The following is a 22,491-nucleotide window of genomic DNA, read 5'->3' as shown; positions in this document are numbered from 1 at the left end:
ATAAGATACCAAGCGTCTCATAAGTCAACACCAACCAAGGACAAAACACCTAAAAATACTTAAGAGCAAGCAAGGTTTTGTTGTGGTGACTTCCTTGGAATTTCCAGAGAGTCGCAGTTTAAATCTTTGGCCCCTGTTTGGTGTCAATAGTTCATTTAGGGTGTCAACTACTTGCTTCAGTTATGGTATATTATGCAATGCATTTTGTTTTAAATGCAGATCTTTATATAGGACGGGAAGTAAATGATAACGTCATTTGTATGTCTCATCATGTACGTTTTGAAATGGTTTTGCTATGAATTTCCCAGTCAGTGGTGTGTCTTTATATATATATATATATATATATATATATATATATATATATATATATATATATATATATATATATATATATATACATATATATATATATGTGTGTGTGTGTGTGTGTGTGTGTGTGTGTATGTGTGTATTTTTTATTATACTCATCCGCCGTCTGCCGCGTCAGCGAGGTAACGCAAGGAAACAGACGAGGAATAGCCCAACCCACCCACATTCACACGTATGGAACCATGGAAGCGGAAGTGGATCATAGGGTGGGGGAGGGGGCGAAAATTCTGGGAGCCTTGAAGAATGTGTGGAAGTCGAGAACATTATCTCGGAAAGCAAAAATGGGTATGTTTGAAGGAATAGTGGTTCCAACAATGTTGTATGGTTGCGAGGCGTGGACTATGGATAGAGTTGTGCGCAGGAGGATGGATGTGCTGGAAATGAGATGTTTGAGGACAATGTGTGGTGTGAGGTGGTTTGATCGAGTAAGTAACGTAAGGGTAAGAGAGATGTGTGGAAATAAAAAGAGTGTGGTTGAGAGAGCAGAAGAGGGTGTTTTGAAATGGTTTGGGCACATGGAGAGAATGAGTGAGGAAAGATTGACCAAGAGGATATATGTGTCGGAGGTGGAGGGAACGAGGAGAAGAGGGAGACCAAATTGGAGGTGGAAAGATGGAGTGCAAAAGATTTTGTGTGATCGGGGCCTGAACATGCAGGAGGGTGAAAGGAGGGCAAGGAATAGAGTGAATTGGAGCGATGTGGTATACCGGGGCTGACGTGCTGTCAGTGGATTGAATCAAGGCATGTGAACCGTGTGGGGTAAACCATGGAAAGCTGTGTAGGTATGTATATTTGCGTGTGTGGACGTATGTATATACATGTGTATGGGGGTGGGTTGGGCCATTTCTTTCGTCTGTTTCCTTGCGCTACCTCGCAAACGCGGCAGACAGCGGCAAAAAAAAAAAAAAAAAAAAAAAAAAAAAAAAAAAAAAAATATATATATATATATATATATATATATATATATATATATATATATATATATATATATATATATATATATATATATATATGATTGCCGTTTGCGACGTATCGCCAGAAACAGACCAAAAGAGACTGCATTTGCTCATCTATTTTCTAGCAGTCTTATGTAAGGCACCGAAATCACAGCTCCCTATCTACAACCAGGCTCCACAAACCTTCCCATGGTTTCCCCGGCCTCTTCATCTGCCCTGGGTCAGTCCATTGACAGCACGTCGACCTCTGTATATTAAATCGTTCCAGTCCACTCTGTCCCGTGCATGCATTTCACCTTCCTTTGCGTTCAGGCCCTGATTAATCAAAATCTTTTCACTCCTTCCTTCCATCTCCAATTTGGGTTCCCTGGCTTCCTCCCCCCCCCCCCCCCCCCCGACACATTAATCCTCTATGTCAGCATCTTCTCACTCATTTCCCTCCTCATATCCAAATCATTTCAGCTTAACCATCATTTCTAATGTACCCAGATAACAACCTATCATTCCACACTTCTTCAGTGCTCTCAATACCTTTGCCCCCTCACCCATCACATGACTCACTTCCACTTGACTGGTTTCATTTGCCATGTCCACTTCCAGATATTTAGAACACTTCACTTCCACCAATTTCTCTCCATTCAAACTACCACCCTATTCAACCTGTCCGTCTGCCTTAACCTAATGATTACGTTTATTCACATTTACTCTCAACTTCCTCCTTGCAGACCATGTCAGTGCTACGTCCAATAGTAGAGAAATGTGGACTCCTTTGGAGTGAGAATTTCTTTGATAATGTACTCCCAGTGCTACAGTAGCCTCACAACCACACACCAGCTGGATGATGGCAAGCCTTGCAAATGCTGCATTTTGAAGGGGGAAAAAAATAGAAACCATGTCAGCTGTGGATTTTGTTACGATTGTTTCGAAAACGTGTAAGATTATTGCAGTAGTTTGATTTTGTTCCGATAAGCGGTTCTCTTACTGTGTTTATGATGTTGAGATGTGTGCATAAAGCTGCATATAAGGAGAAATATTCACTCAGTGAGAATTTGTGTTCATGGTTACTTCAGTTTAAAGAGTCTCTGACTTTCTCATCTGCTTGTATTCCTAATAACCTTTGTTGTAATTAGTTATTAATCGCAGATGCGTATGTTTATACCTACCAAAACTGTGCTGACTCATTTTCTGGTTTGTTCAGTATTATCATATTTTTGTTATGGTATAGCCTAGTCCTGTGTACACATAATTTTGTAATTTGGTCTGTATTTTGATTTTTTTGTTTTGTTATGGTATAGGCTAGTATTGTTCTTTTTTTTTTCTTTTTTTTTTTTTGGTGTAGCCTAGTTGTGATGTCACTATGTTTACATCGTGCTAGAGTCTGCCTGGAGTTTCGCCAGGTGTTGCAGGAATATACATGTGTCACCTGTTAGTAAACACGTGATCCATGGGTCACGTGTTTGTGCACATGTTACACAAACAAAGTCACCATCACATAAAAACTAGTACTTCAGCAGTTGTACTCATGACGTGTAGTTCACATGTCTCATGACTATTGCGTTTGTGACAAGAAAATCAATTGCCGTAAAGTTCTTATGACTGTACGAAGGACATGTCAGGTAATTCTGTAATCTGTCGTCAGGAAAATATCATCACGCCGTAGACTAGCATTATATTTTATAACACGTAACCTCGCCACCATGTCATGTTTGTGCGTCACACCATCACGGTCCTCCGTTGGTGCCGTTACCACAATGTCATGTTCTTGCCGTAAGCCATCATGCCTCTCTACTGTATCCTTTCCCATGCACGTGCGATGATGTTAGTTCAAATGTTCACGTTTGTTGTTCCATCTATGTCTGGATCACCTGAAGATTTCTGTATCTCCACTCCGTATTTTTAGTCTGACCTAGGCTAGGCTACGTTCGTTATGGCCAAGTAAAAGATTTACGTTCGATTAGGTTAGGGTGGGTAAAAATCAGATTTCAACAAATTTAGCAAAGAAAAACTTTGAGCTTGGGGATGTTCGCATGATCCAGGGTTCTTTCAAGCTCTGTCTTTTCCTCTTTTCCCTTGTTTTACCGGTTACTGTATGGTGTACTTTATCTTTCAAACTTACTCTTCTCTTTGTCGCACAAGAATTCTTTTTGTGCTTATTCTTAGTATGTGTACATTACTGATCTTAGTTTCCCATAGTATTTGTAATATTCTTCCCAAGAACCACATATCCACAGCTGTCTGCATCTCATTTATATTTGTCAGCCGATGCTGGTTTGGCGCTTATTTACTTTTTCACACATATTTGATGTCAAGGTATTCTGGGGTATGTTTTCCCACTGTTTAAGGGCATGGGGTTTATAAAGCGGTATCTTTCGTCCTCGTTTCTATTAATGTCTCCTATTAGATATTAGTATGGTTTCACATTCTTTTTCCTCTGTAGTTATAAGCAGTCCACAAGCAGTACTTTGTCCTTTACAAGTCTCGAATTGTTTTACTCTATTCCTCTTGGAATTCTATCACAACGTCATTTTGTCGTAGGATTTTTTCTTTGATTCACTGTAGAACGTTAATCAGAAGGTGCGTGAGGGAGGTCAGCGTTAATAGCTGGCGGCTCGTGCGTCTCAGAGGTCACGGGGCTTGGTTAGGTGGGGGTGGGGCGGGGTACGTCAAGGTAAGGCAGGCAGTGGATGGGTGCACATCACCGGCCGGAATCAGGAAGATGGCTACAACTCACCAGCCGGGGTTAGGAGGATTGCTGCACCTCATCAGCCGAGGTCAAGATGTTTATACCTCACCAGCCGGAGTGGGAAGGATGGCTGCACCTCACCAGTCGGGATCAGAAGGATGGATCTGTCACAAGACCTCACAACTATCATGATGACGTCACCACGCTGGACCACCACCGCCGCCCAGGCCAGTGATCAATGGCAGCAGCCACCATCACCTATCTCCTGCCACCCCCCCTCCATCGGTCACGCTTACCCTGCTGTAGTGCACCGTCAGTCACGCCAACCCTCCTTTACTCTACTGTCAGTCACGCCAACCCTCCTGTACTACACCGTCATTCACGACAACCTTTCTGTACTGTACCGTCAGGCACTCCCATCCTGTTGTACTTCGTCATTCACATATTTTACTGAACTACAACCGCCCCGTCAGTCTTGCCCACCCTTTTGTCATGCATCATCAGCCACGCCCACCCTTCTCTATTGCACCTTCAGTCCCTCCTATTCTGCGTTACTGTAGCGTCAGCCACCTTCAACCTGCTGTATTGCACCATCATTCACGCCCATCCTGCTGAGCCGTGCCGTCAGTCATACCTGTCATACTGTAAAGCATCGTCAGTCACGTCCATCCTGCTATACTGCATTATATCAGTCATGTCCACTGCTGTACTGCACCGTCAGTTACTCCCATCTTGTGCTGCAGTGTCAGCCACCCTCACCCTGCTGTACCGCATGTCAGCCTCGCCCACCTATACTGTAATGTTAGTCACGCTCACGCTGCTGTACTGCACTGTCAGCCACGCCCACCCTGCTGCACTGCACAGTCAGCCGCGCCCACCCTGCTCTACTGGACCGTCAGTTACTCCCACCCTGCTGCACTGCACAGTCAGCCGCGCCCACCCTGCTGCGTTGCACAGTCAGCCGCGCCCACCCTGCTGTACTGCACTGTCAGCCGCGCCCACCCTGCTGTACTGTATCGTCACACCCATCCTGCTGTACTGCACCGTTATCTGTTACGCCCACCCTGCTGTACTGCACGGTTAATCACACCCACCCTACTGTACTGCAGAGTCATTCACGCCTATCGTGATGTAAATGCACCTTTGGTCACGCCCACCCCATCCGTCAACTACCACCCCATCCGTCAAGCAGCTGTGCCAAAGAATTAGTGATTTAGGAATTATTTGATAGAAGGAAGGTTAATGGAACTGAGAAATGAGGTTAGTTTAGGTTGATTAGAATAAACGAGAGGTAACGTTTTGTTATGTTAGGTAAGGTAACCGAGAAGTAAGGGTAGTTAAGTAAAGGATCTAAGAAATAAGGTTAGGGTATGTTCGGTAAGGTAACTGAAAAATAAGTTTAGGTTAGGTAAAATAACAAGAAGTAAGACTGGGTTTGGTAACTGAGAAGTAAGGAGGTAATCAATAGTTTCAAAGAAATGAAAACAGCTTACTCAAGAAATGAAAGTCAAGCATTCATTTTGATTTTGCATGCAAGCATGTACGTGTTTTTCTTTTTTCTTCCATGTAATGTAACGGTCACTTCTGTGATTTTTGAAGAATGAACTGAACCTTACAACTTATTACGGAATTCCTTTAATAGTTGGCATTGAAATAATTGCTATTCAAAACAGTACACAAAAGATTTTTTTTCATTTAAGGGGGACATTTTAACAAACATCAGTGATATTTACAGTATATTGCATGATATTTATTTAAACCTGATGAGTGAACCACTATTTGAACGTAACTCATCCCCAAGGATGTCTATGTGTTTGAGATCATGTGGACCACGTATTGTCAGTTATTTTTTTTTTTTCCACATCTAATTATACTTGAAACAGAAATCAGGGGGGTACCCATCCATAGAAAATATGTACTATGAATGATACAGGCCAGATTTAAGAGTATAACGGGATGAACAGTGTTGCATTTGTCTAACATATGAACAAAATACGTTAGGTTTATCAAATATTTTTCTGTCATATGCTATCGTTTTCTTGTCTCTTCAGTGAGCCTCCTTTCTTCCCAGTATAGGAGAGGAGGGTTGGCCTGAACCATATGCAATACTCACCACTTTTAGTTGATATTACTGAACCAGGTCCAGAAGTATAGGAACAAGCTAGGCTGAAATATAATTCACTTGTAATTATTCATGAATCATATTGAGAAGTTCTATGACTGCTGCTGGTACTACTTCAAAAACTTTACAAGAAATGTATGTCAAGGGCTTACTTGTTGAGTTGGATTTTTGAATGAATCACCTTTCTCCTTTACAAAAGTTTTCCCATTTGTTTAAGATGTAAAGTTTACACTCCATCTAATCACTTACTGTCGTATCTATGCAATCTGTAAATCTATTGTTTTCATTGGCTTCAGCTAACATTTCTAACAAATCGGACACGAAAGCTTTTTATTATTGATCTAATTTAATTATTTATTTACTTTATTGTTACTTTATTATTTGTCTTTCAGCGATTTTATTTTGTTTCCATATTTTCTAATTTTTCCTGAGCTTGATTTTTCAACTTTTCGTATTTTCTATTTTGTCTTCATATCTTTATGCTTTTTATTTCTTTGCATTCTGTGGTCTTTGAGATTCTAAACACATTTGTTGTTAGTTGTTATAGAAACCATCAAATTTTTAGCAAGATGAACGTACTGTAGTGTCTTTAGTTTAGGATTAACCCGCCTTATTGCAGCTCTAGCAATTCAAATGTCAAATACTACAGCTTGATTACAATCTGATATGTCTGTGCATGAGTTATTAAAAATCCCTTTCTCAACTTGTTTCCATGGGAATGTATCAGCAGTGCTTTTGCTAGCTTCTCAGCCATTAAGAATCTCTATATTTGGTCTGTTATTCCTTCTAATACCAAATATTCATACATCTCTGATCATGCCCCTGATAAAAATTCTCAATTTAACTATTCTTTGAGGTATTTCTTTTTAACATCTGGTTTTGTTTCTTGTATGCCTTATGACTCTACCAGATGATGATCTTGCCATTAGGTTAAATTCTTTGCAGGGTTCTTTTCGTGATAACTATTTTGGAAGTTAAAACACCCTACTCTCCGGAAAATCTCATTTTTTTTTTTTTTGTGTCAAATTCTTCGGTAGAGAAATTACAGCCGTCCGGAGAAATCTCTTCATTCCAAGGATCTCTAGTTTTTGTTTTGATGGGTTAAATGCTGTGAAAGCTTGTCGTGTTGATTTTTCCAGTTTACCAGCTCATTATGTACAAGTTGACTTTCGATTGAAATGTGACCAATTTTCTACAGTCTGTTTGTTACCTGGTCTCTTTTATGTGTATCTTGTAATTTTAACATGCACCCAAGAATTTGAATTTGTGAATTTTCTCTTTGAAAGATAACAAAAAAGTTGTTAACAGTAGTACAGTACTATGGAAAAAATTACCCGAATAAGTGACAAGTCTTTGTCGTTTAGTTTCATCTTAAGGCCTGAAAGTTTTTTATGTTGTTAGTGCTCTTAAATACATTTTATCCAGTTCTTTGAAATATTTCAAATTGTATTCCACGCTTCCAACAGTCTCCTAATCACCTCACCTAAGCTTACACATCTTGGAATGAACTGTGTCCAGTGGAAACACATCTATCGATTTCCAAGTCAAGCTGGTGGTTAGAAAAAAACCTTTTCGTGCAGGAGAACGTTTGAAGAATTAATGATGTAGATAAAATCAATAGCAAATTCCTGCACAGCGTTGCCATTTTCTTTCAGAGCTTTTCCAAATTCATTATGGGCACCATGAAGGTTACGAGTTTCATTGTTAACTGTTAGACCAGGGTCTTTGATGCTTTCATTTCCTTTCCACCATTATCTTTTGTTGATATATTGCTCGTCACTTTCAAGCGTTAACAAATTTAAGTGTAAGCCATGAGTATTCAGCATCTCTTCAGCTTTACTCATAATTGTCAAAAGTTGCATGTCCAACGGAAAATATTTTGATTTCTTGACGAAACTTCATTCGCTAGTTGCGAACAATATCTTTTGTGCAGTCATAAAAAAAAGTGTGAAAGTTGATGATTTTTGTACATCATTTATTAATTGCTGAAGTAACGCTGGTTCTGTCATACGATCACCTGTACGATGATTCTGTTCTAGTGAAGTAAATATGTGTGATGGTGCAATATAGGAACATGTCTCTAAATGTTCCTGCTACTGTATAGCAAGAGCTATGTGAATTGTGTTCCACAGATTATTTTTGTAAACGTATGAGGTTTTAGTATGGAGCTTGGTGATTTTTTTTTTTCTTGTGAAGTCAATATTTAACCTTGAGTTTTGAAAAGCTTGTTATTTTTCGCATGGTCTTAGATATGCATGAACATTAAAGCATTCTCTCCGTCATTGTCACATCTAAGATGCATTGTATTTCAAAACAAACACTCATAATGTGCACCTGGAATATCATTGCTTAAACCATTTGTTGATGAGAAGGGAGTTCCCAGGAATACCTATCACGTGCATTGAAGCATATTTATTTGGTCTGAGATAAGAAATGGCTGAAATATTCTTTAGAAAGTATAAAAAAAAAAATCTGTTTTGCTTTTCATTGTTAAAAGTGGATTTTTTTTTTCTATCAAGAAACGTACCGGATTATGTTCTATGGTGAAATTTTTCTTGAGCTTTACTCATGCAAATGCCAATCAGGAGCTATGGGCCATATACCATTCAGTTCTTTTAATGCTGGGAAGCAACTGTACAAAAGGGCATCAAATGCGTTTGGCCTACCTGATGCATTCATTAATTATAAATGATTTTTTTCTTAATATTGGGTATTTTTGTTTGACACGCCTTGTGAAACTCACTGATGCTTAGAGTGCCTTGGTGAGAGAGAGAGAGAGAGAGAGAGAGAGAGAGAGAGAGAGAGAGAGAGAGAGAGAGAGAGAGAGAGAGGGAAAAAAGGTAGTGGTACATGTAAATGTCTCGTCCTTTTACAGTCATCGGGAATCAGATTCCATTATGCGGCTTCACTGTAGTCACAACTTAGTAAGGCTTGATTCGGTACTCATGAAAATATACGTTTGTTTCCCAGCATCTATAGAACTGAATTGTTTAAGAAGCTTCTTAAATCTGGTTTCAAATCTGCCTGAATTATATTTTTGTCCCTTACATAAAGGGTTAACATGAGAATTAACCTGGCTCACAGCCTGAGAAAAATTCCATCTCTGGCCTGAAACTTTACTGTAAGGATGTTGATTTCCAAACAGTATATCCACTAGTTCTTTAATCAATGGTAATGCTTCCAAGAAACACCCTTGAATATTGAATATTCTTGGAATGTGTAACATTATAAACTGAAACAAGACATTTTGTGAGGTAGTAGAATCATAAATTTTTTTTTCTAACACCCTTTAATTAATCCCTAAAACACGCTATAAGAGAGGCAGGCACATTTCTTTACTCAGGTTTCACTAATCTTATGTCAATAATGTAGATCCAAATGGAGCTGCAAACATATCGTGACAGTTATGAAAAGCTATCTCAGAGTGTGTAAGAGCGCTTGGCGCAATTGACTGATTTTATAATTGGATAACTTAAGATATTTATATACTTAGTTTTAAAACTTTTATAGAGGTCTTTTATTTACTTAGTTTTTTCTGCTGTAAGTTGAAGATCCGGGGAATTAGGAGCTTTCTTCTAGAGGAAGGAATTTAGATATTGTTTAAAAGAAGGAATCTTAGCAGGTGCTTGACACACTGCCACCCTGCTGTGCTAAACCTCTCGTCATGCTCGCCCTGCTGTGCCGCACCGCCAACAACGACCACCTTCCCTTGCACCACCACCATTCACGACCACTTTCGTTTCCTGCACAACCATCGCGCTTTGCAACTCAACCAGTCATGACCACCTTCTTTTGCATCACCATCAGCCACGGGTACCTTTCATTACCAGCCACAACCATCGTCCTTTGCAGCACAACCAGTCATGACCACCTTCCTTTGCATCACCATCAGCCACGGCCACCTTTCTGTGCAGCAGCAGCAGCCACAGCTGCCTTTCTGTGCAGCATCATCAGCCACAGCTACCTTTTTGTGCAGCGCCACCAACCACTGCCATCTTGTGCAGCACCACCCTTCACATCAAACATGCACTTCACCAGTTGTCATACCTACCTTCCTGTACTGTACCAACAGTCACCATAAGTCTTGTCCAAGAAAGTGTAAACTACGGCGGCTGGACTCTTAGGTACGGAGGTGGCTCGAGGCCTAACATCCATAATACATGAGGCGACTGTTCTTCCAGGAAATGCGCCCACACGGGAAGGTCAACCAGCGTATATACACGGCTAACTCCCCCTCCACTTAGTTGCTATGATAAACGTTTATCCCAGTATATCCATTATGGTCCTTTACGTGGGACGTGCACCCCACTACACGTTCTGTCATAAATGAGGCTTTATACTTTTTCAGCAAAACAGGATTTAATACATCTTTGGAGTCGTATACACTTTTTTTCTGCCCGTCAAGGCCGATTTCGCTTGTTTAATGAGGAGAGAATCAGCCAGTGAGGCGAGGCCGTCAAAGTCCACGAGGAGTGTTAATGAGGGTATCACGCCGTGATCCACGAGTGGATCAGCCAATGGTGCTAGGCGCCGAGGTCCAAGGGTATTGCGATTGACCTCCGCACTTTGAATGAAGTTCAATTTTGCTGCTGACGATGATACTGTCGTCCGTCCTTGCTCATCCTGTGAGCGAGATGAAAGAGAAGGGCGGGCACCGTGCCAGGCTAAGGTATGTCAAAGTTTTGACAGTCTCAGCGTAACATATTAGAGGTCATTTTGAGTCTTAGAATCCCAGTAGGCAGTACATCATCAAACGTGACTGATGATTCATTGTATTGGCTTAGTGTTATAGAAGTCATTTGTTACTGTATGCGAAAAGGGGATGCCGTATGAAAATTTCAGGTATCTTGAGCAGATAGTGAAGAGCTTTGTTGTGCCATATCAAGCAGGGTTTGTATGGAAGTGTTTCTAATAGATGGAATGTTCTTACAGTCTTAGACATACTGTTTTAGTTGTTCCTTTATACTTACCCAGACACATATCTTACAAGTAACATTTACCAGTCAAACTACTAATTTCAGGCTACATATATCCTGTAATTTATACTATATTTTTTACAAGCTGAACTGCTAATGTCAGGCTACATATAGTAACTGCTAATGTTTGTCTACATGTAGCCTAGCCTTGCTTAGTATGTATACAAAATAAGCTGATAGTGTCTGGCTACGTGTAGGGTAGAACCAGCATGCAAGCTAAACTTATAGCGTCAGGCTATGACGTCTTATATATATATATATATATATATATATATATATATATATATATATATATATATATATATATATATATATATATATTCTTCCTTTTTGAGCACTTAGATGTTAGTTTTATGTCGTTGATATATCTTTATTTTCGATGAAGGGTATTTTTCATTTGACGAATCTTAGAGCCTTATTTTGTACTCTTTGTAGATTCAGTATGCGTGATATAGAGGCTAGATGCATGGGTATTGGGGAACAGGTCAGTATGTGTTGAGGTCGTAGCTTTACCATGAGTAATTACTGCCTCTACGTTAGGTGCCAGAGTCTGATCTTGCGAGTCAGGGTTGCTGTACCAATATGTCTTTCCAGTTCTATAAATGTGTATTGAATGATACAGAGGATATTACGACAGCATAAGGTATGCACACAAAAGAGTCTGGGGATAGCTATAATTACTTTTCCCGATATCCCGTTATCAGTGTTTGAAAAGATACAGTATTGCGAAAAAAAGATAGTGCGTAGTTTACCCTGGCTAGATTAGGACTAGACACAGAATTGATGTAGTGTAGCAGATAGTTATGCCTTGTTTGCATGACGTCAGCTTCCTCTTGTCTTATCTGTATGAGTAACACCCACACACTCAGCACTAAGGCACTTCCCCCACCACCTCTCTGTTTACACTCATCCGCACCACATCGCAGCAAGAGGCTTTGCAAAAGTATTGTTCTATTCATATTTTCAGCCTTAGCACATAGTGTGTGACCGCCATGGTAAAGTTCTTATATTGGTCACTCTCTCGTGACTTGTCTGGCTGCTGAGTTGAACGAGTTTTGTGAAAGCCGATATTAATGTAAGACAAACCTAAAAGTTTTTTCGTTTTGTAAGTTGACTGTATGATTTTAATTGAGAGCGTGAAGATTAGGTCCTATATATATATATATATATATATATATATATATATATATATATATATATATATATGCCAACACGATGGAGGTGACTGACTTCCTGAGCGTTGCGAGATCATAAAGACAGAATGGACTTCTAGGACAGGAAGCAAGTAATTGTATGCTATCAGTCAATTTTCTTTGTCATGTAAGAGCTACTCGTAGGATAGGGGTAGTGGAGGGGTGCCCCTTACCGTAAAGACGACTATGCGGTCAGCAGGTGGTCAGCCAAACTCAGATCAAGCAGAGTGAGGTCAGTTTGACCAGGTCAGTTCCCCTCCTTCCCTCAACAGTCAGCGACGTCAGTACCTCAGTCCTTCTGCTGCCAGTAACGTGAAAATGATAGTATCGTGTGTAATGTGGGTGTTTGTGCTGGTTTGTGAATGGAGGTCATGTGAGTCGAAGATTGCAGGGTGAAAGTGTGAAGGTGAATTATTGCTGTTGCTTATGCATTTGTATTGGTTGAGTTAGAGTGTATGGTTGCGGTCTGCCAATCCTTGAACAATGTGCATGTATCCTTTTTTTTTTTTCAAATGCGTTATCAGGTCAAAAGCAGTAATTTGCACATAAGAAAAACAAGACTCCAGATATATTAAGTGAACATAGCTGCAATCATATATATATATATATATATATATATATATATATATATATATATATATAGGGGAGAAAGAATATTGCCCTCATATAAGAGGGGCCGGAGCGGGTGGCCAGAAATCCTCCCTTTTTGTATTACTTTCCAAAAGAAGGAGCAGAGCAAGAAGCCAAGTGAGGAATATCCCTCTAGGCTCATTCATCTGTTCTTGACGATACCTCACTCACGCAGGAAATGGAGAAAGTGAAGTGTTTTAGATATCTGGGAGTGGATTTGGCAGCGGATGGAACTATGGAAGCGGAAGTGAATCTTAGGGTGGGGGAGGGGGCGAAAGTTCTGGGAGCGTTGAAAAATGTGTGGAAGTCGAGAACGTTATCTTGGAAAGCAAAATTGGGTATGTTTAAAGGAATAGTGGTTCCAACAATGTTATATGGTTGCAAGGCGTGGGCTACAGATAGTGTTGTGCGGAGGAGGGTGGATGTCCTGGAAATGAGATGTTTGAGGACATTAATATGTGGTGTGAGGTGGTTTGATCGAGTAAGTAATGAAAGGGTAAGAGAGATGTGTGGTAATAAAGGATGTGGTTGAGAGAGCAGAAGAGGGTGTTTTGAAATGGTTTGGTCACATGGAGAGAATGAATGAGGAAAGATTGACAGAGAGGATGTATGTGTCAGAGGTGGAGGGAACGAGAAGCGGGAGACCAAATTGGTGGTGGAAAGATGTAGTGAAAAATTTTGAGTGATCGGGGCCTGAACATGCAGGAGGGTGAAAGGTTGCAAGGAATAGAGTGAATTGGAACGATGTGGTGTACCGGGGTCGACGCGCTGTCAATGGATTGAACCAGGGCATGTGAAGCGTCTGGGGTAAACCATGGAAAGTTTTGTGGGGCCTAGATGTGGAAAGGGAGCTGTGGTTTCGGTGCATTATACACGACAGCTAGAGACTGAGTGTGAACGAATGTGGCCTTTGTTGTCTTTTCCTAGCGCTACCTCGCGCACATGCGGGGAAGGGGTTGTCGTTTCATGTGTGGCGGGGTGGCGACGGGAAGGAATAAGGGCAGACAGTATGAACTATGTACATGTGTGTATATGTATGTCTGTGTGTGTATATATACGTATATGTTGAGATGTATAGATATGTATATGTGCGTGTGTGGACGTGTATGTATATACATGTGTATGTGGGTGTATATTCCTATGAGTCCACGGGGAAATGAAACACGATAAGTTCCTAAGTGCACTCCCGTGTAATAATCATATTATCAGGGAATTTTCAAGAAAGAAAGGGCGGGAAATGGCGAATATGTATGAAAAAAAAGAAAAATATATATAGGTTCAGATTTCCCCCGTTGTCTCGACCACACACACGCCTAATCATCACCCGCAAATACCGTAGAAGATACTGAGAAAATCTGGCTTAGACGTTGTAGTCATATCTAGGCTAAGATAACTTCAGTTGGGGTTGCTCCTCCTCCTCCTCCTTCTCCTCCTCCTCACGGGTGATCTCATAAGCACTTAAAGAGGCTGATGCATCGCCTACAATTTTAGCCTCCGTCCCCACATGTCGATTCGTTGTCCCTGCTCAACACTGGTGTTGTGCTTGGGTTGTTACCTGGCTGATGTATTCGCAGTTACAATTACTACCTATCATTAGACCCCCATCTTTTAACGTTCTAATGATGATTGAATCAGATTTATTCCTGAAGTATGTTAGTTATTGGCTGTGAAGGCTCAGAGTTTAAAGAACAACGGTGAGGTTGTCTTAGAAGCGTAGCACACATTTTGACGGCGAATTCGACCGCAATCTCTGCAGGAGACCTGGCCCTACCCTGTTTGTGTAGCACTTGAAGCTTCCTTATTGAAGTATGACCCTTTCACGTACTTGATTTTTCGGGGGCAAGGAGCACTATTGATGAACAGACCCTTTCTACACGTCCTCCTAGTTTGTCGTGTGGTTTTTCAGTAACTTTTAGTGTACTGATCACCATCAAACACAACACAAAACGTGGATGTTACGCGGGTAACGTGTATTTATCTGTAGAGCGCAAACATTCAGTGACGTTATTGACTGTAGCAGACCCAGCATAGGTGGTCACTTGGAGTTACATTGAATTACATACCCAAGGTCTGGCCTTGATTTATTGTACGTGACAATAATGTCATTGATAAAGAAGTATTTTGTGGGATCCAGAATGACACGGTAAGCAAGTTCTCTATATCGTCATTGTTGAAGCCTTTACGTATTTCAAACATTCCCTTTAATTGCCTCAGAGCCACCTCTTGCTTAGAAAGAACAAATCTAAATATCCTTAAGTAGGTGGGGAGCCAAGAACTGCACTGCATATTTGAGGTGCATTCTAACTAGACATAAGTATAGTGGCAAAATTACATCTCTCGTACGTAAAGTTTCTGTTCATATCCTTTTATCTGCAAATTTAGACACTAAGTTATTCATCCCTACATCAATATGTCTCATATGAATGATGAAAAGTATAGGTCCCAGGACGGATCCTAGCCCCCCCCCCCCCCCCCCCACACACACACACACACACACACACAAGAAATTGGTATCCACGCTGATGATTCACCATTCATTACGACTCTCCTCTTATGACTCTTCTCCTTTTATTACGTAACCAGGTTTCTGTCCAGTTTCTTATGCAAGTAGTAATCTCTGAACTTTGTCGAATGCTTTTTGAAAGCCCTAAAATATTCTATATTGTTTTAGTTTTGTCGTGGGTAATAAATGTTTTATGGTAAAATTCAAGGAGACTTATGAGGCATGGTCTGTGCCTTATAAATCCATACTGTGTATTTCTTATCTTACTGTTTTACTAAGGTAAGCTAGATTTTGTCTAATAATCGACCCCAGAGTTATGCATGCAGTATGTCTGCTATTTATCTCTGCCTCGAAATTCGTGTCGGTGACTTCTAGTGTACAAATAGAACCGACAAAATTGCTCAGGGTTGCAACATTAATTTCTTACTATCTCTCTCTTGGCTTGCTTAACGAGTCTCTGTACCTCTCTCGTAGTTGTATTATATTGCGTTACAATATTTGTGTCATTGCTTGATTCATTATGTTTGTCGATTTTTTTTTTTTTTTTTTTTGCGCTATCGTACATCTCATGAATACCTCTTACGGTCGTGTTAGGTTTACTGGTCTTCTCTGTCCTATATTGCTCGGTGTAAACTCTCTTACATGACAGTTGTCAGTATCTGCCTGGCTGATTATGGCGTTTATATACGACATTTATGTAAAGTTTGTTTGGTGGTTTGTATGCTAATTAGATACACAAGTGTCCAACAGCAGTAGATGTTATAATCTGAATTTCAGTGGGGTTTAGGAATGATTTTATTTGTAATAATTTAAAGTCTGGCAAGTTGTACTCGTTGATTAGATCGATGTTTTTCGTGTCTGAAAATGTTTTTGTTGAACTTAATGTCAGCGTGTCCAATATTCACCAAGCAGTACTGTAACTGGGCCATTTTGTTTCGGATGAATCATATTATAAAGGCTGTTCAATATCTTCGTGTGATTGTTGTCAGAGATCGGAATTATGATTCGGTGACCGGCTATTCCTAGACCTGGTGGGTCTGACGATCTCGGCCACACAGTTATCGTTAGTTGACGCTGTCTGTATCTGCTGACCTCACCCGTGTGACCTGTCGTAGTATGACCTAACCTGACCCCACTCGCCTTTGGCATGTGTTCGACTAAACGATCTGTGCCTGGCTTCAACGATGAAATTTCTGGAGTTGTAAGATAAGTTGAAGTTTGATTCGTGCAGCTAAGAGTTCGTATCCTTTATTGCTGAGGTAAATGCCATTTCTGCTGTACAGTCTTATGAAGATAACAAGATTTGACCTAACTCCAGTAGCATAGCTTTTCGTGTATTACGTATTTTGACAAAATACAAAGAAAAAGATTAGTGTCTAGAGGTAAATTAAAGATAGATATGGTGTGACAGTGATTATTTCATTATTGATATGACTCCAGGCAGAGTTGCACAGGTCAAACATGGTGACAAGGTACGCGTTAGTTTGTTTTCCCACGATCACAGCTGGTTTGTCCCTGGCATACTTATCACCAGAAACACCGCGAAAATTCCGCCATCACAGGATGAAATCATCCCATACGTTGGGGGGTCTGGAAACATGGGTGCCTGTTATGTGCCCGAAACTTCGACATAATTTAGATTCAGCAAACAGCAGCAGCAACAGCAGCAGCGAGAGGTAAAGTGTTTATTGCTGGGATAGAAAAGTAGTGAAGGTATGCCGAAAAGGCACTGTACCCAGCACTGATCTGTTACTGTTACATAAAGTATACCAATTCTTGATGTAGGTGCATTTTAGTTTGCATTACGCCAAGTGACAGCTGAAGATTAACCATGGCATATGAGGTTATGGAGGACCGTACAGTTATTATCACCCAGTTCTTTTTAGGTATGAAATCAACGAGAACAAAATTACTGTTTGGGAGCAGCGTAGTGTTACGTCGAATGCAGTTTAGAGAGCTCGTGAGCAGGTCACGGTTAATATAGGTTGGGGGTGCTGGTACCCGGGGTTAGTCTGACGTCATTGATCAACGGGGATGAATTGGCTGGAAATTACCTTGGTCCTTAGATATTATGCCATCATGAATTCTTTACCTGTCTCATATGTTTTATCCGTAAATTCTAGGGGTAATATTTCATATTTTCGATGATCAATACCTGACAGCATAGTCGATTACGTGCTTTCTTTGTTAATCATAAAAGTCGCCGATTAAATATCCCTCTGCAGTACCAGGAAGATTGATACGGGTTTGTCCAAGCTAATAAGTTGATGGAGCCTTCTGTATACGGGTGTATATACAGTGCAACAAGTGCGCACGTTCATAGAACGCATGATGCTCCTTTTTGACAGGATAGCCTAGCTGTTGTTTTCATCTGCACCTACATTTATGGTAGGTTTGAATCCTGCTGTCAGGAGTGCGTTGTGATTATATATATATATATATATATATATATATATATATATATATATATATATATATATGTATATATATATATATATATATATATATATATATATATATATATATATATATACACCCTCTAAACATAGACATTTTAAGAGCATGTCTAGGCTCTGGTAAAGTGGTGGTCGAATAGGGGCAACTGTAAACATGCTAAGACAACGATGAAAAGTTGAAAACGCTGTATCTCAGACAACTTTGCGCCTTTTAGTTATTTGGTCGTTAAACTAGGTCACTAAAATTAATTAGTTTCTCATATAATTGAATAGAGCTATTGTGCAGAAGTAAGTTTATTACGAGACCTCTGAGCTGGTTTGAATGATAGATATATAGTATCTAACATCAAATAGGTGATAGTAATAATCAAGGGAGTTATGTTCTATGAAGTAAAGTGATACGTTTTTGTTGCAAATTTTCGTTAGTCAGGAAGTTGGGGACACTGACAAGGTTGTTTCATAGGTCACTTGTGTAGGCCTGGATGTGGAAAGGGAGCTGTGGTTTCGGGCATTATTACATGACAGCTAGAGACTGAGCGTGAACGAATGGTGCCTTTGTTGTCTTCCTAGCGCTACCTCGCACACATGAGGGGGGAGGGGGATGTTATTCCATATGTGGCGAGGTGGCGATGGGAATAAATAAAGGCAGACAGTATGAATTATGTACATGTGTATATATATATATATGTCTGTGTGTGTATATATATGTGTACATTGAGATGTATAGTTATGTATATTTGCGTATGTGGACGTGTATGTATATACATGTGTATGGGGGTGGGTTGGGCCATTCTTTCGTCTGTTTCATTGTGCTACCTCGCAAACGCGGGAAACAGCGACAAAGCAAAATAAATAAAAAAAAATATATATATATATATATATGTATATATATATATATATATATATATATATATATTTTTTTTTTCCGCTGTCTCCCGCGTTTGCGAGGTAGCGCAAGGAAACAGACGAAAGAAATGGCCCAACCCACCCCCAAACACATGTATATACATACGTCCACACACGCAAATATACATACCTACACAGCTTTCCATGGTTCACCCCAGACGCTTCACATGCCCTGATTCAATCCACTGACAGCACGTCAACCCCGGTATACCACATCGATCCAATTCACTCTATTCCTTGCCCTCCTTTCACCCTCCTGCATGTTCAGGCCCCGATCACACAAAATCTTTTTCACTCCATCTTTCCACCTCCAATTTGGTCTCCCACTTCTCCTCGTTCCCTCCACCTCCGACACATATATCCTCTTGGTCAATCTTTCCTCACTCATTCTCTCCATGTGCCCAAACCATTTCAAAACACCCTCTTCTGCTCTCTCAACCACGCTCTTTTTATTTCCACACATCTCTCTTACCCTTACGTTACTTACTCGATCAAACCACCTCACACCACACATTGTCCTCAAACATCTCATTTCCAGCACATCCATCCTCCTGCGCACAACTCTATCCATAGCCCACGCCTCGCAACCATACAACATTGTTGGAACCACTATTCCTTCAAACATACCCATTTTTGCTATCCGAGATAATGTTCTCGACTTCCACACATTCTTCAAGGCTCCCAGGATTTTCGCCCCCTCCCCCACCCTATGATCTACTTCTGCTTCCATGGTTCCATCCGCTGCCAGATCCACTCCCAGATATCTAAAACACTTTACTTCCTCCAGTTTTTCTCCATTCAAACTTACCTTCCAATTGACTTGATCCTCAACCCTACTGTACCTAATTACCTTGCTCTTATTCACATTTACTCTTAACTTTCTTCTTTCACACACTTTACCAAACTCAGTCACCAGCTTCTGCAGCTTCTCACATGAATCAGCCACCAGCACTGTATCATCAGCGAACAACAATTGACTCACTTCCCAAGCTCTCTCATCCACAACAGACTTCATACTTGCCCCTCTTTCCAAAACTCTTGCATTTACCTCCCTAACAACCCCATATATATATATATATATATATATATATATATATATATATATATATATATATATATATATATATATATACATACACACACACACATATATTAATTAGAGGCAGGTCGACAGCAACTTATCAGCATGGACGGAAATCATATCAGTAGATTCGTTACTGTCACCATAACGTTATGCCACCTGCAGCGATCACTGAAGAATGTTTGGGTACGATTGCCAGTGTTAGTCTTCTTGGTATTTTTTCTTTTACCAGGTGAAGATGAAAAAACAAAATAGCACTCAATATAATGTAATATAAAATTCTGTAATTGCTGCAAGTGAATTAGAGTTTTAACGAATCCATTAATATGATCTCCATTTATGTTATTTTCGCCTTGCTCCTAAAAAGAAAGTTACAAAAATCTCTCATCATATGTCTTAGAACCACACACTTATAGGCCAGGTGTCCGAGGGCCACTGTAGGCTCCGTGGAATATATTTTTTATATTTTAGTTGGTCTGTGGTGCAGTCTGGGTTGACTTTTATGTCTGACTAACTGCTTACCTAGAGGGTCTGTAATATATGAACTGCATAACAAGGTCAGTCATTTACTTCATTGAATTTAAAAGGAACCGAACCCTTCCACGTAATACTCTGCATGCTTCTGCGACATATGATTACTGTGTGGCCGTTGGCAACTCAAGAAGGGGCCGTTTTGATAGCTGTTTCTATCCATACACCTCGAAGCTTTGGAACTCTGCACTCTCACGTGTCTCCCAGTAACCATGACCTGGCACATTGTAAGAGACAGGTTTTTCGCTTCCTCCAAAAGTCGTAGATTCTTTCTACTGTCTTTACTTTTCCCATTTGATTGACATCTGTAGTTTTGACCGTGACTGGAGCTCCCGGTATGTATATATATATATATATATATATATATATATATATATATATATATATATATTTTTTTTTTTTTTTTTTTTTTTCTTTTTCTTTCTTTTACACTATTCGCCATTTCCCGCGTTAGCGAGGTAGCATTAAGAACAGAGGACTGGGCCTTTGAGGGAATACCCTCACTTGGCCCAATTCTCTGTTCCTTCTTTAGGAAAAATTAAAAAAAAAACGAGAGGGGAGGATTTCCAGCCCCCCGCTCCCTCCCCCTTTAGTCGCCTTCTACGACACGCAGGGAATACGTGGGAAGTATTCTTAATCCCCTATCCCCAGGGATATATATATATATATATATATATATATATATATATATATATATATATATATATATATATATATATATATATAAAAGATACTGGGCTCAATCTTCGTTTAATCCACGACCTCAGCAGTTTCTTTGTAAACCTGCAGATTTCCACGAATGCGCGAAAAAGTTCTTGTTTGGAATTTAATACCACTGAGTAATGTTTGTTAAGGTGTCAGGGGAGTTGAATGACAGACATTATGGTGTGAGAATACTGAAAAATTATGACAAAAACCGAACAGCTCTACATTTGTCGTAGCTACTGTAATGTACTCCTGTGTAAGGTAGTGGGAATTAAGTCCCACGGATTAAGGGTAACTAATGGAATGCAAACGGCTTTAAAGCTCAGAAGTACGTGTGAAGGTAACAGACCGAGGGATGAGGTTGTCACGAGGAAGTACGTGTGAAGGTAACAGACCGAGGGATGAGGCTGTCACGAGAACAATTTCATGAGTAGACTGGTGGAGAAAATGAAGGGGTAAAGGTATACACTAAGGTGGTTGGACGTGGTAAGCAAGTGTCATCGGAAAATCTGTGTAGTAACCCGTGTTAGGAAGAGGTGTGTGGGTGTGGCAGGAGGAACAGGGGCGACGCGGAGTGCGAGTGTCAAGGACCGTACGACGGCAACACTGTTTGGGCGGGAGCACTGAACGAACGAAACCACTAGTCTAAACCGGGACACCTAACCTAACATAGTCATATTTAGATTAACTTAACCCCTGAATTACGACGAACCCTTAACCCTTGATTACGAGGACTTACGTTATCGTTATCAAAAGGTAAAATCGTCCCGCTTAAAAGGCTAACTATGAACATCCTTGTCCAGATGTTATTCATATTTTCGAAAGTTTTATTTTTTGTCTGTGTTTGTCCGTTACGATGACGCTGTTTTGTCATAAAGTTGCACGTAAGGGATCTCAGTATCCATGTTTTCATTTTGCCGGAGAAATCGGCGACTTTACTGTGCAGGAAATGCTGACTAAATACTTATGTCAAAGGGATTGATTTCCTGTGATGTAAGGGAATGTGGCTGCTGTCTTACACCATACACTGACTTTAACGGCAGTGTTACTGATCCTCTTAGAAGATTATCTGTCTCATACTGAAGAGGGATTTTTTTTTTTTAAGAATTTGGAATGCGTTTATGCATGGATCCGAACCATTAATGATACGGCATTTCGTAGTTCTTTCTCGGATACTAGGAAGAGCCAAGCTTCATTCTGTATTTTTTCCTTGACCCTCTATGACTTCATCAGGTGCTGAAGCAGAGGTGTAGCATAATCTTTTATAAATGATCATACGTAGAATGTATCATTTTAGTCATTCTAACCCGATTCATAACACTGAAACCAACCACAACCGAGTGTTTGAAGCCTTTATCTGTATTGGCGACTGAATTTAGT

The 22,491-nt window shown here is 40.2% G+C and overlaps 1 protein-coding gene across 9 annotated transcripts in view; it reads left to right on the top strand.

Moving 5' to 3' along the window:
* LOC139757813 (calpain-5-like) overlaps positions 1-22,491 on the top strand; it is a 255,428-nt gene that overhangs the window by 14,240 nt on the left and 218,697 nt on the right. The gene's annotated exons all lie outside the window — the stretch shown is intronic.

Source organism: Panulirus ornatus, chromosome 2 (genome assembly GCF_036320965.1).
Source record: "Panulirus ornatus isolate Po-2019 chromosome 2, ASM3632096v1, whole genome shotgun sequence".
NCBI lineage: Eukaryota > Metazoa > Arthropoda > Malacostraca > Decapoda > Palinuridae > Panulirus > Panulirus ornatus.
Note: the sequence above shows the minus strand (reverse complement) of the source record. Positions and strands in the feature narration are given on the sequence as shown.